At 32.5% G+C, this 13,870-nt stretch overlaps 2 protein-coding genes across 5 annotated transcripts in view; both read right to left on the bottom strand.

Moving 5' to 3' along the window:
* The window catches only part of LOC127847163 (mucin-5AC-like), a 180,980-nt gene that overhangs the window by 54,067 nt on the left and 113,043 nt on the right, over positions 1–13,870 (bottom strand). The gene's annotated exons all lie outside the window — the stretch shown is intronic.
* LOC127847165 (coadhesin-like) overlaps positions 1–13,870 on the bottom strand; it is a 95,426-nt gene that overhangs the window by 9,008 nt on the left and 72,548 nt on the right. The gene's annotated exons all lie outside the window — the stretch shown is intronic.

The following is a 13,870-nucleotide window of genomic DNA, read 5'->3' as shown; positions in this document are numbered from 1 at the left end:
CTGAACTATGTAAGGCAATGTCCGCTATCCCATAAATGTCGCTAAAAGAGAACTGCAAGTTTTTAATAAACAGTTTTCTTGTTAATGTTGTGAAGGAGCCTCTCATTTGATGGCCTGTCGTAATGACTGGTTTGCAAGTCATAAGTACCTTTATTTGCCGTTTCGGCAATTTTATTTCTTGCGGGTTTATTGGTCGTTTCTGTGGATTGCCGTGTTCGTGCTCTTCAAATCTGGAAACATTCGTGCGTCGTATAGCATACATGCTGAATTAAATAGCTATTTTAAATCTTACATTTAAATTGACAATGTCCGATCATTCTTTAAAAAAATAATCGACCACTTCTGTTTGATCCGTTCGTGTTTGGAACAAAGCACAATATCTTTATACAACACATTTGTACTTGTAATATTGCCTTCGGCCGTTCAATCACACGACTGACGCTAAAGCTTGAGACATAAAATGTCAGCACCAATGTATACTTTCTACTTAAATTAAAGTCCTTAAAATGCAGACAACAGTTATTGGTATACAAACTAATATCAGTCGGTTTGAAATACCTAAATAATAGAATTTAGAAAGTTAAATGTGCGTTCAATTTTCCCGCTACATAAATCTAGAAATAATTGTTAGAATTGATATCATACGGCTCGCCAAACAATAAATATATCCCTTAGTTTAAACGCAAGGGAAGTGTGCAAAAATACCAAATCCCTGTTGTTCAAACGCTGAAGTGCAAGCACAAACTCCACTCACGTGTTCAGATGTTTTCCTTGGAGTTTTGGATAGTTTCTGGTCAGGCATGCTCCATAAAACGATTTCTAATTTGAATATATCATTATATCATAATGTCGTGAGAATATGCAAAAAAACATTGTGTTGGCAAGTCATTATTTTACAATTTAGACTTTTTTTGTTGAGCAATCTATGCCGAGAACAGAACAAATCTTCAACAACAAAAGTTGCGGAATTCGTTTTCGAAAAGACGGCTTCAACGAAAACTACAGATATTCAAGGTTTCTAAATTAATTGTAATTGTAAATTCCGTTGCCTCTGTTATTAAAACAAATATCTTGATGCACGTGTATGCCACAGCTTTAAGAAATAGGACGCTACACCCCTGACTTGTTTCCAATACGTTATCTCTTAAGTACACACACACTATAATCGATGGATCCGGGTTTCGCCACAAACATTTTTATGGTTGACATGGATATTGTTAAAGAAAATGAGTACCATTAATCTAATATCACATATAATACGATGTGCGCTTTGCTTACTAACAAAAACACACCTGATCGTCCTTGTACACAACTGTATGAAAGCTTAAAACATACGTTTGAAGTGCGTGTGTTGGATGATAGGAGATTCTGACTTCAATGTAGTATGCTGGTTTTATGTTCAGTCGTTTGCAACATGAAAGCTGCCTACCAAGAGCTTACGCTTCTACTATCAATGCAAACTTATTTCACTTGGCGTTTAAACGTTTTCAGCATTCACATATGCAAATAACCTGTCAATATGGGAATCTACTTAATACGATGTGTTTCATTATAAGAACTCACAACATATTAAAGAAAAGAACAACAATTACCGGTAATTTAATAATGCTAACACACTAAATACTCTTTATATATTTATAAATTAAAAAAAATACTTATATCTGTAAACGCACAATAAGCTTGCATTTGATCACCAAATAGTGTGTATCTATTCATATAGTTTCATGAATACCATGTTTGGTAAATACTTGACCCAATAGTTGGTTTGGGTTACACAGCACAAATAAACGATTTCCTGAAATTTGGGACGTGCATTGGTTTATATATTTTGAAATTTAAAAAGTAAAATAAGAATGTTCGTTGTATAAGTGAGATAATTTGAAGCCGTTAACAAATTTTGCAAATGAAACTGAAGGCACTTTTTTCTATCGGATGTAGGGTTTACAAGTAATTGCCATTTCTTTACTAATGCATTCTCATATTAGTTTGGAAATAATTGTCGCAATAAAGATTGTGTTTCGCCACTTATAAGACGTCAAACTAGCAACTTTAATGATCGTATCTTTGACGATGAAGACGTTACATGTTTATGATAAGTTTATACTAGGAAACAACCTGGTGTTGGTACGGTGGGGAAGGGACAGTACATCATGCTAGATAAGCTCCAGTCTGAACCAGAAAAATGGGCCAATCAACCATATTGAGCATACGAACAGATAATATATTCACAATGTACATCACAAATCATTCATTTATATAAAGGTGCAGTACACTTGCAATCAGACGTGTCCTATATCGTTGTCTGCCTGTTAGACACCCCCCCCCCATCCACACACACACATTTTTCCTCCGTTCCCTCACCAAAAATGTCCAAGAACGATTGTGACTGGCCTTTGTTACTAAAGTCTTAAGCCCATATAAGACTGTCTTAATTTTCATAGACCGTCAACGATAAACAAAACATAAATCTAAGTGAACTATTGAGGCATCCATATTGATGATAAATCGCTTCGACGGTTTAATAATTTCTTTAGTTTGAACATTTGTAGCTAAGCGTCATCACATATTGTTTAGAATATTTGAGAAATTATGACACTCATATTGCCATGGTATCATAATCGGACGTACCCCTTAAGCCCTCTGTGAGGTTTATGTGGTCGTTAAGGTTCAACCTTGTTCAATTTGTAAACATTACGTTTTGAAACAAGCATGAAATGAAATGCCCTCGTTTCCGGATAAGATTCCGATTTGGATCTTCTGCGACAACATGAATACTTTAATGGAGGGGGGGGGGAGAGATCACGATTTCTAAATAGGACATATCTACCGATGAACATGGCTGCCTCGGTTAAATCATTTTCAACGAAAGTAACATTTAATTAGACAAGAAAGATCCATTCTTATCATGGTCTTATGCACGAAATCGTGAGTTTTCTGGCGTTATCTTGACTGTCCCATTAGTCACAGTACATTTTAAGAACACATTGCCGGACCCGTGTATACTGTTAAGATAGAGTCCACAGAAGCTAGTAAACTTTGTATATTATTTAATGTTCTTGTGCTTCAAACCAAAAAGCGATGCCGTTGCTCAAAACTTATTGATCATGCATAAAATGAAGTAAAATCACTAATGTATAATTTTACCCATGATCTAAGATGCAATTAGGATGCAGTATTTGAAAAAAAAACTGGTAAACAACACTTCCTCAACATTTTAAAATTATAATAACTATGTTACATTTTCCATGTTAGCGCATGTTGTGTTTGTTCACATTAAGAGTTTTAATGAACACAACGGGTTAATTCTCCGGTTATATCCATTATTTTTATTTGATGTTCACATAAAATCCACATAAAAGAGCAATGCATTGATTCGAATATGTTATTTGATAGTTACAATAATGTGTACACTGAATACAAACATGAACACATTTATCATAAAACCTATAGTAGCATCGGAAACATTGAAAGCATTTTAAGCTTGTATTCAAACATTGACAGAAATTGGTGCATTTTTTAGAATTTTGCTTAAGGTTTTCGATGTTTGGAATCGGTCCAGACAGAGTTAAATACCGGATAATATTTGTGGGCAAACATCTTCCACACGGGAATAACCAAAATCACCATGAAACAGTTTTATGTTACTTGCTTACATATTTTTTTTATTTTAACATCGAAGAGAAACTGAAGGTAATACAAATGGATTATTTATCTAAAACACCAAATACAGAATATGCATTAGCATTATTTAGACATGAAACTGTCGTATTGATTGTCACATTTCAATAACAAGAGATGTGTTTGTCAGAAACACAATGCCCCCTATTGCGCCGCTTTGAAATAACATGTCAATATATCATTTGGAAGGTTTATATATTATCTCCCTTTTATAGTTTATTACTCCCCTTGGATTGTATTTTTATACTTTTGACCTTGGAAGTTGACCTTGACCTTAAAATTTGTTTTAGATTACATCCTTTCAAAAAATATAACTTCCCTTGTGAAAATGATCTGTACCTGCCAAATGATATAAAATAGAAATTATCTCCCTTTAAAGCTTGTCACTTCCCTTGGATTTTTTTTTACCTTTGACCTTGAAGGATGACCTTGAACTTGACCTTTCACCACTCCAAATGTGCAGTTTCATGAGATACATATGCATGCCAAATATCAAGTTGATATCTTTATAGGATTGTATTCAAGACACCCACGATATTATTATAATGAGTTGTAACCTCAAATGCTATAACTACCGTCGTATTTTGCAAACAGTTTATCGATTGTTTAAATATACCTTTTATTTATAGTATCAATAATTTTGAAATATACATAGACACTCAATGCTCACAAAGAAGGAATATAGGTATTGTTAAGAACACGTCTGTATTTAGGCGGCAATACTGTCGATATGCAGATTCACTAAACAAAATATCGGTAATTGTATTTTCACATGTACACAAATTACGTATTCATTAAAAACAGCTCGTCTAACTATAAATTGTTTGATCACTTTACTTTTATGACAGTTACCATATAACTTTTGTAGGTAGCGGATTTTGTTCTGGAATAATATGCGTTCTATTCTCTGTTTAAATGATTTGTTTCCAATTGTATATCTGCATGAATAATCGGAGGTAATTCTTCCTGAGTTTTGCATATGCAATATTCACAACGCTTAAACACCAGCATTCCTTCCCTTTTCCTGGTCATAGCAGTTGCATAATTAATAATACACATAATGGAATTACCAACATTTGTAAGGGGTACACGTACATAAAACATCCAACTTGTCTAAGCAAATGTTAATGTCTATGTAAAAAATATGGCCTCTTTTGTTATTTTTGGATATATGTAATTCAGGTGAGTAATTAATTGCTGAAAAACAACTAACCATTACTATTCTATAAACTCGTTTCCCTGTCCAATTGGCCACAATTTGTTTGAAAAAAAAGAGCGGGCATAAAATATTGTAGAAAACGTTTGTGCATATTGTATTGAAATCAAGCGAAACATAAAGAGAGAAAATGTGATTGTCGGTGCATGCATACATTCAATTTTACCAGTGTAATCAAATTAATGTATATATGTATGGTTAGTGAAGGTTTCGAGTTTAGATATTTATTTTTTTAAATAATAGTTATACAAATTCATTTACACAAATAAATAATATTTTGTCATTTCAATAGCTATTTAGATTTTTAGTCGACTTTAATGTTCCTGAAAACAGTTCATAACTCGTTTGTACATTTGAAAACGTATGCATCGATAAAATTAACAATAACAGATTTTATCTGCTTTAATAAAGATTAAGTTTAACTTACCGATGAAAAGCAAAGGTAAGGACAATGTCAATGCTGTATATCCACTTAAAACACATTGAACACATTGTCTACATGGCTTTATAATAAAATAAAAATAGTCGAAATAAATACATATTTTACAATCAAACCTTTTATAAATGAACATTTGCTGCTTGTTATAAAATGTTCACACTTTTTAGAACAGTTTTCATATTATCTATACACTGAAATATCGCCAGAACTCTTCTTGTTCATCATTAACGCTCATCAATTTGATTTTCGTCCGATGCAAATTCACCAAAAAGGGAATTCTAAGGTGACATCATACAATTTGTAATATTGTTACAAAATTAGAAAACATCTAATTCATACATGACATTGAATGACGTGCGGGAATAGTCACGGGTAAATAAATACAAGTAAGATATAGACCTATACTTATGTAAAAAAATCGTGTTACGATTTTTGTGTTTCATCTCTTTATTCAAACTGATGGTCAGAATAATGGCCATTTAAAGTTTTTCATTACGTCTTTCATGAATGATGTTTCATATTTATTTTATTTTGCAACTACTGATATATGTTTTATACGACTTAAATCAATTTCGGACTTATGTAGTCTACACACCACTTGGACTTAGAGGATACAATACAACCATTATGAGTTCATACATTTATTAAAGCTCTTGAATCAACGTTCCAGTAAATAAAATCAAAGCGTTTTGACAATTTTCAAATATTAATGATGTGTTATATTGACTTTCAAACAACACCCACACGTGTTCATTCCTGGTCAGCTTCACAGAGCAGGATGCAGACGTACATGATTGGTAGGTATGTTCGAGCTGCAAGGTTGCTGTTAGACGCGCCCTGACACTCATGTTTGCGCTGCCCTTTTCCAAGTTAAAGTAAACAGCGTATCCAAGATAACAGCATATTTGGGCAGTGAAGTAGTATATCCCGTTCACAGGAGCTGTGAAGTGTCCAGTGCTGGGGTTGTACGCATTCCCTTCGTTGATGATTACAGTGGGGAATGCATTGACATTATTTGACAACTCATAGAATCCGTGAGCGTTGAAGGCTACTAAATGGCCTGTAACATAAAATCGATATTGCAGTTTCATTTTAAACGTATGTTTAATAAATACAAACAACTACATGTAGTCACCACACACTCTTTTCGTTTGACTGATCACATATTTAATGTAATTAATTATGTCTATACTTGACGATGATTTGATACAATTGTGCCATTTTGATTAGTTAATTATATACAAAGTTAAATACATAAAAACGACAAAACATACCAAACTTAGATCATTTTTAACCCATTCAACTTTTTATAATTTTATCCAAAAGAGTTTCGTTCTTTTTTATTATATAATTCCATTTGTAACAGTCCTGTGTAAACAATAGCAACTATTGAAAACATTACTTTGATTTCAAAATTAAAGGGATGAATTTGAATTATATAAACTTAAAATAAAACTGACAATAACGCTCGACATATGCGCTACATAAGGGCGCAAGTTAAAGAATAGATGTCAATTTGTTTTACACAAGTGCGCGTTTTCTTACAATGGATAAAAATAAAATACTGTAGTAAATGTCGAATTCGACATGCATTCATTTGTTTCGAACAATTATAAGTGTGCGGTTGATTCTATGGTCCTAAATACAAATATTGGACTATAAGCACTTTCTAAAGGTGTGTGAAGCGATGTTCACGTCAACGTTGAATTAAGCACAGCTGCTACTCAATGTTAGAACAAACGTTAAATGACGCAAAAATCTCCGGACGATATTTGTCGCAACAAAGTGTGCTGTCACTGAATGCCACAACATTAACGATAAATGTTGCAGCTCTTGACGATAATTATGCTTTGTAAGATGAGTGTCCTTCTTTCAGATCTATGATATTGACCCGATATTTTCAATTACCAAGTCTTTTTGTATATTAGTCCCTTGGTAATTAACTTTTTTTCAAAATATTTCTGACTCTGCTGAAAAATGAAAAAAAATGTGACATTCAAAGATGCAGCAGTAGTATTTTCCCATTGTTAATATTGACACCGGAAGTAGGTTTACCGTCCCGCACAAACTATGACTCTGTCAAAACGGAATTACGAAAATCCGGAATACGATAAACAAGTTATCTAGTCCCGGCTCGACAAGAAACTTGGAACCAGTTTCTTTATTCGTTCTTCAAAAAGAATAAGAATTTGGCGTTTTCTTGCTTAAAAAAGCATTAAAATGAAACTTCAGTGAAAACATATCAATACAAAGTATGTTTTATGCAAGCAGGATATTACTAATAATTTTTTTAACAAATTTCTAGTCAGTTTTATTTAATTGTGATCATTTTTTTTTTCAAATGGAGTCCTGGAGAAAAAGTCTACCACTTATATACCAGGATGTTTTGTGTACTATATATCAGCAATCCCCGTAGTTTCACAAAATATAACGACAACAACAGAACTTTCCAAATTATTCAATCGTTTTGCGTTGCAACGCTTTATAATTTTCAGGTTTTTAAATCGTCACAATATTCATATAATGGATATTTTAAACCATGGCTTCATACTAGTTAAACAAATGTTGTCCGTACTTTAATAAGAACATAAGGGGACATATTTATATATTTTGCAAATGTTGTTGTAATGCAATAGTGTTACAAAACCAAGTCGACCTATATGTCTGTCTATGCTTTTTTAAGATGTTCCAATTTGAATTTAGATCTTAGAATTTAGATTTATAATTACGCATTTCATCATTTTTAACAAAAACTTTCAATTCTTCCAATCTTGTTTTTGTCGTAAAACGTCATAAATTGGGTTATTGTGAAATCAGCAATCTATTTATAGAGTTGTGACATCAATGCTTTCGCCCAACTTCGTTTCCTATGAACAATCACGCACGTCATTTCCACACTAAGGTATACCTTGGAAGTATCAATGTATTCCGAATTGTTCAACTAACTCGTATTTTATTCATTTATCAATATACAATATTCAATAAGTTAATGTATATATTTTGCGTCTATTAAATTTTCGGAACATCGATTCTGGGCGTGTGAGCCTCTATCTTGAAATAAGTATATTTCTATCGTGCAAAATAACAAAGATTAGTTTAGATGCGACAAATGTTGACATAATCGGGTTATATGATGGCGACAAATGCACACACAAAAAAACAATCACCGTTAGAGTATGTAACATTTAAAAAAATATTATTAAGTCTAAACGAATATGGATAATATAACACTAAAACCATAATGAGAAGAGAAATTCTAGGTAACAGCTGTAAGTATTTCATGAACGGCAAGTGAAAATTGTCTATACAATACAGAACAATACCAATATTCCGACACTTAACATACACAGGTGATTTAAACTGGGTCCAGTCGCTTTGCATAGTTAATACAGAGTATTAAAAACGTGTAAGTGAATAGATGCGCATTGTTCATAATATCTCAGTAAGGTTGAAATAAACTTAAAGCATAATATATAGCACGATTACTACGTGAATTATGACCATAAAAACAACGAAATAAGATTTAGGTTTACACAAATAATACAGTTGCATAGAATTAAGTTACCCATCTAGGAAAATTGCAGACACGTTACTTTTGTTTATTAATTAATATTTTTTATGATACCAATCATGTTTCGGCCGTAGCCTTCATCAGTTGTATTAATGTAAACAAAAAAAAACACAAAAATATAGGAAGTGACGTCAAAGTAATTTTGGACGAAGATGCACACATTGCAATAATATTAAAATATATTCAAAATTCAATAGTAGTTTAACTGGTTTATCCTATGATTAACATTATGATGAGTGTACTTCACGTAATTTTATATTTCTATTTACATGTAAAAAATGCTGTAAACAATATGTCGGACAAACTAATCAAAATGTATCCCGAATATTGAATAGCCATTTTGATATTAAAAACTGTATAATAAATCCTAGTTCACATGTTGCTACACATTTTGGATCTGCTCACAATGATTGCAATTTATCTGATTTCTCATTTGTACCTTTTCATGTTGTTGAAATTAATCTAGACTGTTTATGCAAATAAACATTTTGGATACATAAATTAAAAAACTATGATTCCTAACGGTCTAAATAACAAACTGCTTTATAACATATGGAACATAAGCATAATTCACATTTGATGTTTGCCAATTGCAATGTCTTTTTATAAAGTACTGAAATAAAATACTGCGAAATGTTGAGGCCTATTTAACATTGTTCATATGATAACCGCTATGTAGACTTTATTTATTCAAAAACTTGTATTACACATATATGTAGTATCACAGATGCGAACAAATTTATTTAAAAGAATGTGATGGCTTTACCCGCTGGCTGCTATTGTAATCTTATTTTGAACACTAAAACAAACACATATACTTTCCTGTCTTATAATTATGTGCTATTTGCCTTTTTTTTATCAAATAAAGGTGTTTCTGACGGTGAATATCGTTCCTCTCCCGGAGTTGTTTCTGACTTGTTTTGTGAATAAAGTGCAGAGGTTATGGCCACTTATACGGTATCTTCGGTCACATTTGACCTTTTGCAGTGCTTTCCAGGGTTTGATAAAGTATGAGAGAAAATAACAGAATCGATCATACCCATGTGAATCAGTTGAAATATAAAGTTCAAAACAGCGTAAGTTTGAACAAACAAAATATTCGAATATAAGTGTACGAGTCTCTTAGGTTCCATAAGCGACTTATATAACCAAGCAGAAGGCCCCAAATTATAATTAACGGTTAGAATAAGTGTTAAATTTATTTACACTGTTCTCCATGACTGCAAAGCCGATGTGTGTGGTGAGAATTGGCTGCGCTACGCATAGGCCATTATTGTCGTTAAATGTTCCTATTATCGTTATTATCGCCGTTAACAGTTGTTCATCTCGAGTATCCTCTGGAGAGAGAACACAATCCTATTAAAACTTCGCAATATATTTAACGAATAGACAATTATCGTCGTAAAATGTATCTATTATCGCTATTATCGCCTTAAAATGTTATTCACCTCGTGTATTCTTTGGAGAGATACAAATGTAAAAACATTCCTTTAAAACTTTGCAATGGTTTAATATGTAAGTGCTTATAACCCTACGCATAACTTGAGGCCGTCGATCGAGTATTCATCATAAGAAACCGAAATTAGATATACTGTCCCTATCCAAATAACACCATGATAAAAAATAGATGTATATACTAGCAGCAGAAAATCTTAACTTTGATGATGCATAACACATTTAAAAAACTAGTTTTCTTACATGATAAACAAGTTCCCTTAATCCAAGCTTGACTTAAAGAAAATGGGAAATAAGGATAAGGAAAATTGAACCAGTTTTTTATTCGATCTTCAAAAAAAAGAAACTGGCATTTTCTTGCTAAAAAAACGCATTTAAATAAAACTTAATAGAAAACATATCAATTCAAAGTATGTTTTATGTAGGTATGATATTACAAACAATTTTTGAAACATATTTCTTATTAATTTTATTTAATCATAATCAATCCTTTTGAAAAAAACACATATCAATTAAAATCGTAGTATAGACAAGAAGGATACTTAAATTGACTATTGTAACACATTTCTACTTAAATTTTTACGCGATAACACAGTTCTTTTTTCGCGTTTGAAAAAATACGTCTAAAATCTGTGCATCTGTTTTTTGAAATATTTGATCCCCAATTTTACTCCTTTTAAAGTATTTATTTCTCACTTCATATGCATTTGTGTTTGCCACATTGTTTGGCGATTGATTCATTGCCGTATATAAAGGACCGCATAGTATAACAAGGTTCCTCGTCAGCTGGTTATCATAAAGGCAATTTGAAATGGTCACTCGCCAATGGTTCTATTTCCAATCTGGTAAAATGTAAGTCAATTACAAAAACATCCCAGAAAATAAACATACACTGAAATTGTAAAAATATATCGAGACTTTGAAGGAAGCACTGGTAGTTTATCAACGTTTACCGGTGAGGCATGTACCTATTTTAAAATATATGCTACAATTTAAAAACAATTCTCGTTGTCTTAATAGGTTTTCTAACAATTCACCATTTTTTTATTTTCTCACAAACGACCATTATTGTAATTCATACGGATAAAGAAGAATGCCGATATATGAATGAGTTCTCATAACATTCTCAAGTTTAAGGTCAATAATAATTGCGACTATACGACGGTAATTTTCACGTCAAAACCACATGCCATGATGCAATAACAGTCAATTACGGCGCATATTGAGCAAGCACTACATCTATTTAATAATTAGTAAACCTAAATATCACATCATTTAAGTATCGAAACTGCGAATGATAAATACTATTTTCGACATAAATTGTTCACGAGTTGTTTACACGACTCTTGTAGATATTTTTCGTGATATTAAATCGCCACCTTGGTGCAAACAGGAACCCTCTTCCGGTGAATTTAAAAGGCAAATTGTACATTTTTGCACGAATAGGGCGAAATGACGCCATCCAATCAGACGATTTTTGTCAAGCGCCGAGGTAAACTGATTTAGTTGCTGAAATCAGAAGTAACAAGCGAAAACATTATATGAAACTGTGAAATTATGCGAAATAGGGGTAAATGACGCCATCCGATCAGACGAGTATTGTCAGGTGCCGAAGTAAACTGATTGATTTGCTCAAATCATAAGTAACAACCGATAACAATATAAAACTGAACAAATATGCGGCCAAACGTACAACAGTCAACAGTTGGCATAATGTTATATAACAAATGAATCATACTCAGCCGAAAATGTGTCTTTCGATGTAGATGAAAAATTGCGACGGTCAGACTTGATGAACATTAAAGTCATATGATATTTGATATGGGCCGTTCGCTGTGAAGAAGGGGTTGAATAATTGTGCGTAAAGTGTCGTTCCAGATTAGCCTGTGCAGCCCGAACAGGCTAATCAGGGAAGACATTTGCGCTTTTATGATATTTTTCGTTTGAAGGAAGTCCCTTCTTAGCAAAAATCTAGTCAAGGCGTAAAGTTTTGTCCCTGAAAAGCCTGTGCGAACTACACAGGCTAATATGGGACGACACTTAACGCACATGCATAAAACCCCCTTTCCAGCTGGTAAAATCTTGTGCTTACGTGACGTTAAAATTAGCAGCCCAATATCGAACTCATTTCCAAAACAGAGCTTACCAACACCATCTTGTTAACAAACAATCCAATGATCAAAAAGTGATGACTATGTGATGTTAAAATAAGATTTCAAATGTCAAATTCATAGTCAAGATGCAGAGATTATCAACACAAGGTGGTAAACAACCAGCTTTGTGAACACACTTGTGGCGGCTACGTGACGCTCACAACGTCCACTTCATTATTTAAGAACAAATTCATGCTTTTTAGAATAAATAGTTGCCGAGTCATTTATGTGAACTTACAAATTATAGAACACTTATCCTTATCAGAGTATTTATTGTTAAGGTTATTATAATTCATAAAGCATATCACGCGTATAACTAAACCACTTTAAAAGTCACGTATGCGAACATATCGGTAATGTAACACAGAGTTTAACAATATGCAAGTCATGCATGCGAAGATTGCGGTAATATAACCTATAGTTTTACAGTATACATGTCAGGTATGCGATCATTGCGGTAGTATAACATGGAGTATCAATATAAACAAGTCATGTATGTGAACATTGCGGTCATTTATGATATAGTTTACCAATATACAATTAATGTATGCGAATAATGGGGAAACATAACATAAACTGTACAATAAACCAGTCATGTATGTGAACCGTGCGGTAATATAGCATAGAGTTTTATAATATACAAGTCATGTATGTTAACATTGTGGTAATATAACATAGAGTTTAACAATTATATACAAGTAATGAATGTGAACATTTCGGTAATATAACAAAGAGTTTAACACTATACAAGTCATGTATGTGAACATAAAGGAAATATAACATAGAGTTTAACAATATACAAGTCATGTATGTGAACATTGCGGTAATATTACTTAGCGTTTAACACTATACAAGTCATGTATGTGAACATTGCGGATATTTTACAGTTAAACAATGAACAAGTGTGAACATTGCGGTAATATTACATAGAGTTTAACAATATACAAGTTATGGATGTGAACATTACGGTGATATCACATAGAGTTTAACAATTTGCAAGTCATGTATGCGAACATTGCAGTAATATAACATTGAAATTAACAATATATAAGTCACATAAGCGAACATGTTGAAATATATCTCTTATTTAATTTTCTTGAAACATTTTTGGCGACTTAAATAAAAAAAATAAATGTGTCTATGTCAGTTTTCTCTCCAGATGATCATTTGGGTCTCTTAATTGTTTAGTTTGCGTTATCATATTTCTAACAACTGCACTTTTACAATTAATTTCAGACTTTTATAACAGGGAATCTGACGTCAGCCAAGAATTTAAACGCAACATTGTTTGGCATGACGTAAATCAGAGCACATCTGATTTATCCAGAATATCTTCTCATATATCTTTTCCTCTGACA

This window comes from Dreissena polymorpha, chromosome 10 (genome assembly GCF_020536995.1).
Source record: "Dreissena polymorpha isolate Duluth1 chromosome 10, UMN_Dpol_1.0, whole genome shotgun sequence".
NCBI lineage: Eukaryota > Metazoa > Mollusca > Bivalvia > Myida > Dreissenidae > Dreissena > Dreissena polymorpha.
The sequence above is the reverse complement of the archived record's forward strand: the minus strand, read 5'-3'. Positions and strand labels throughout refer to the sequence as shown.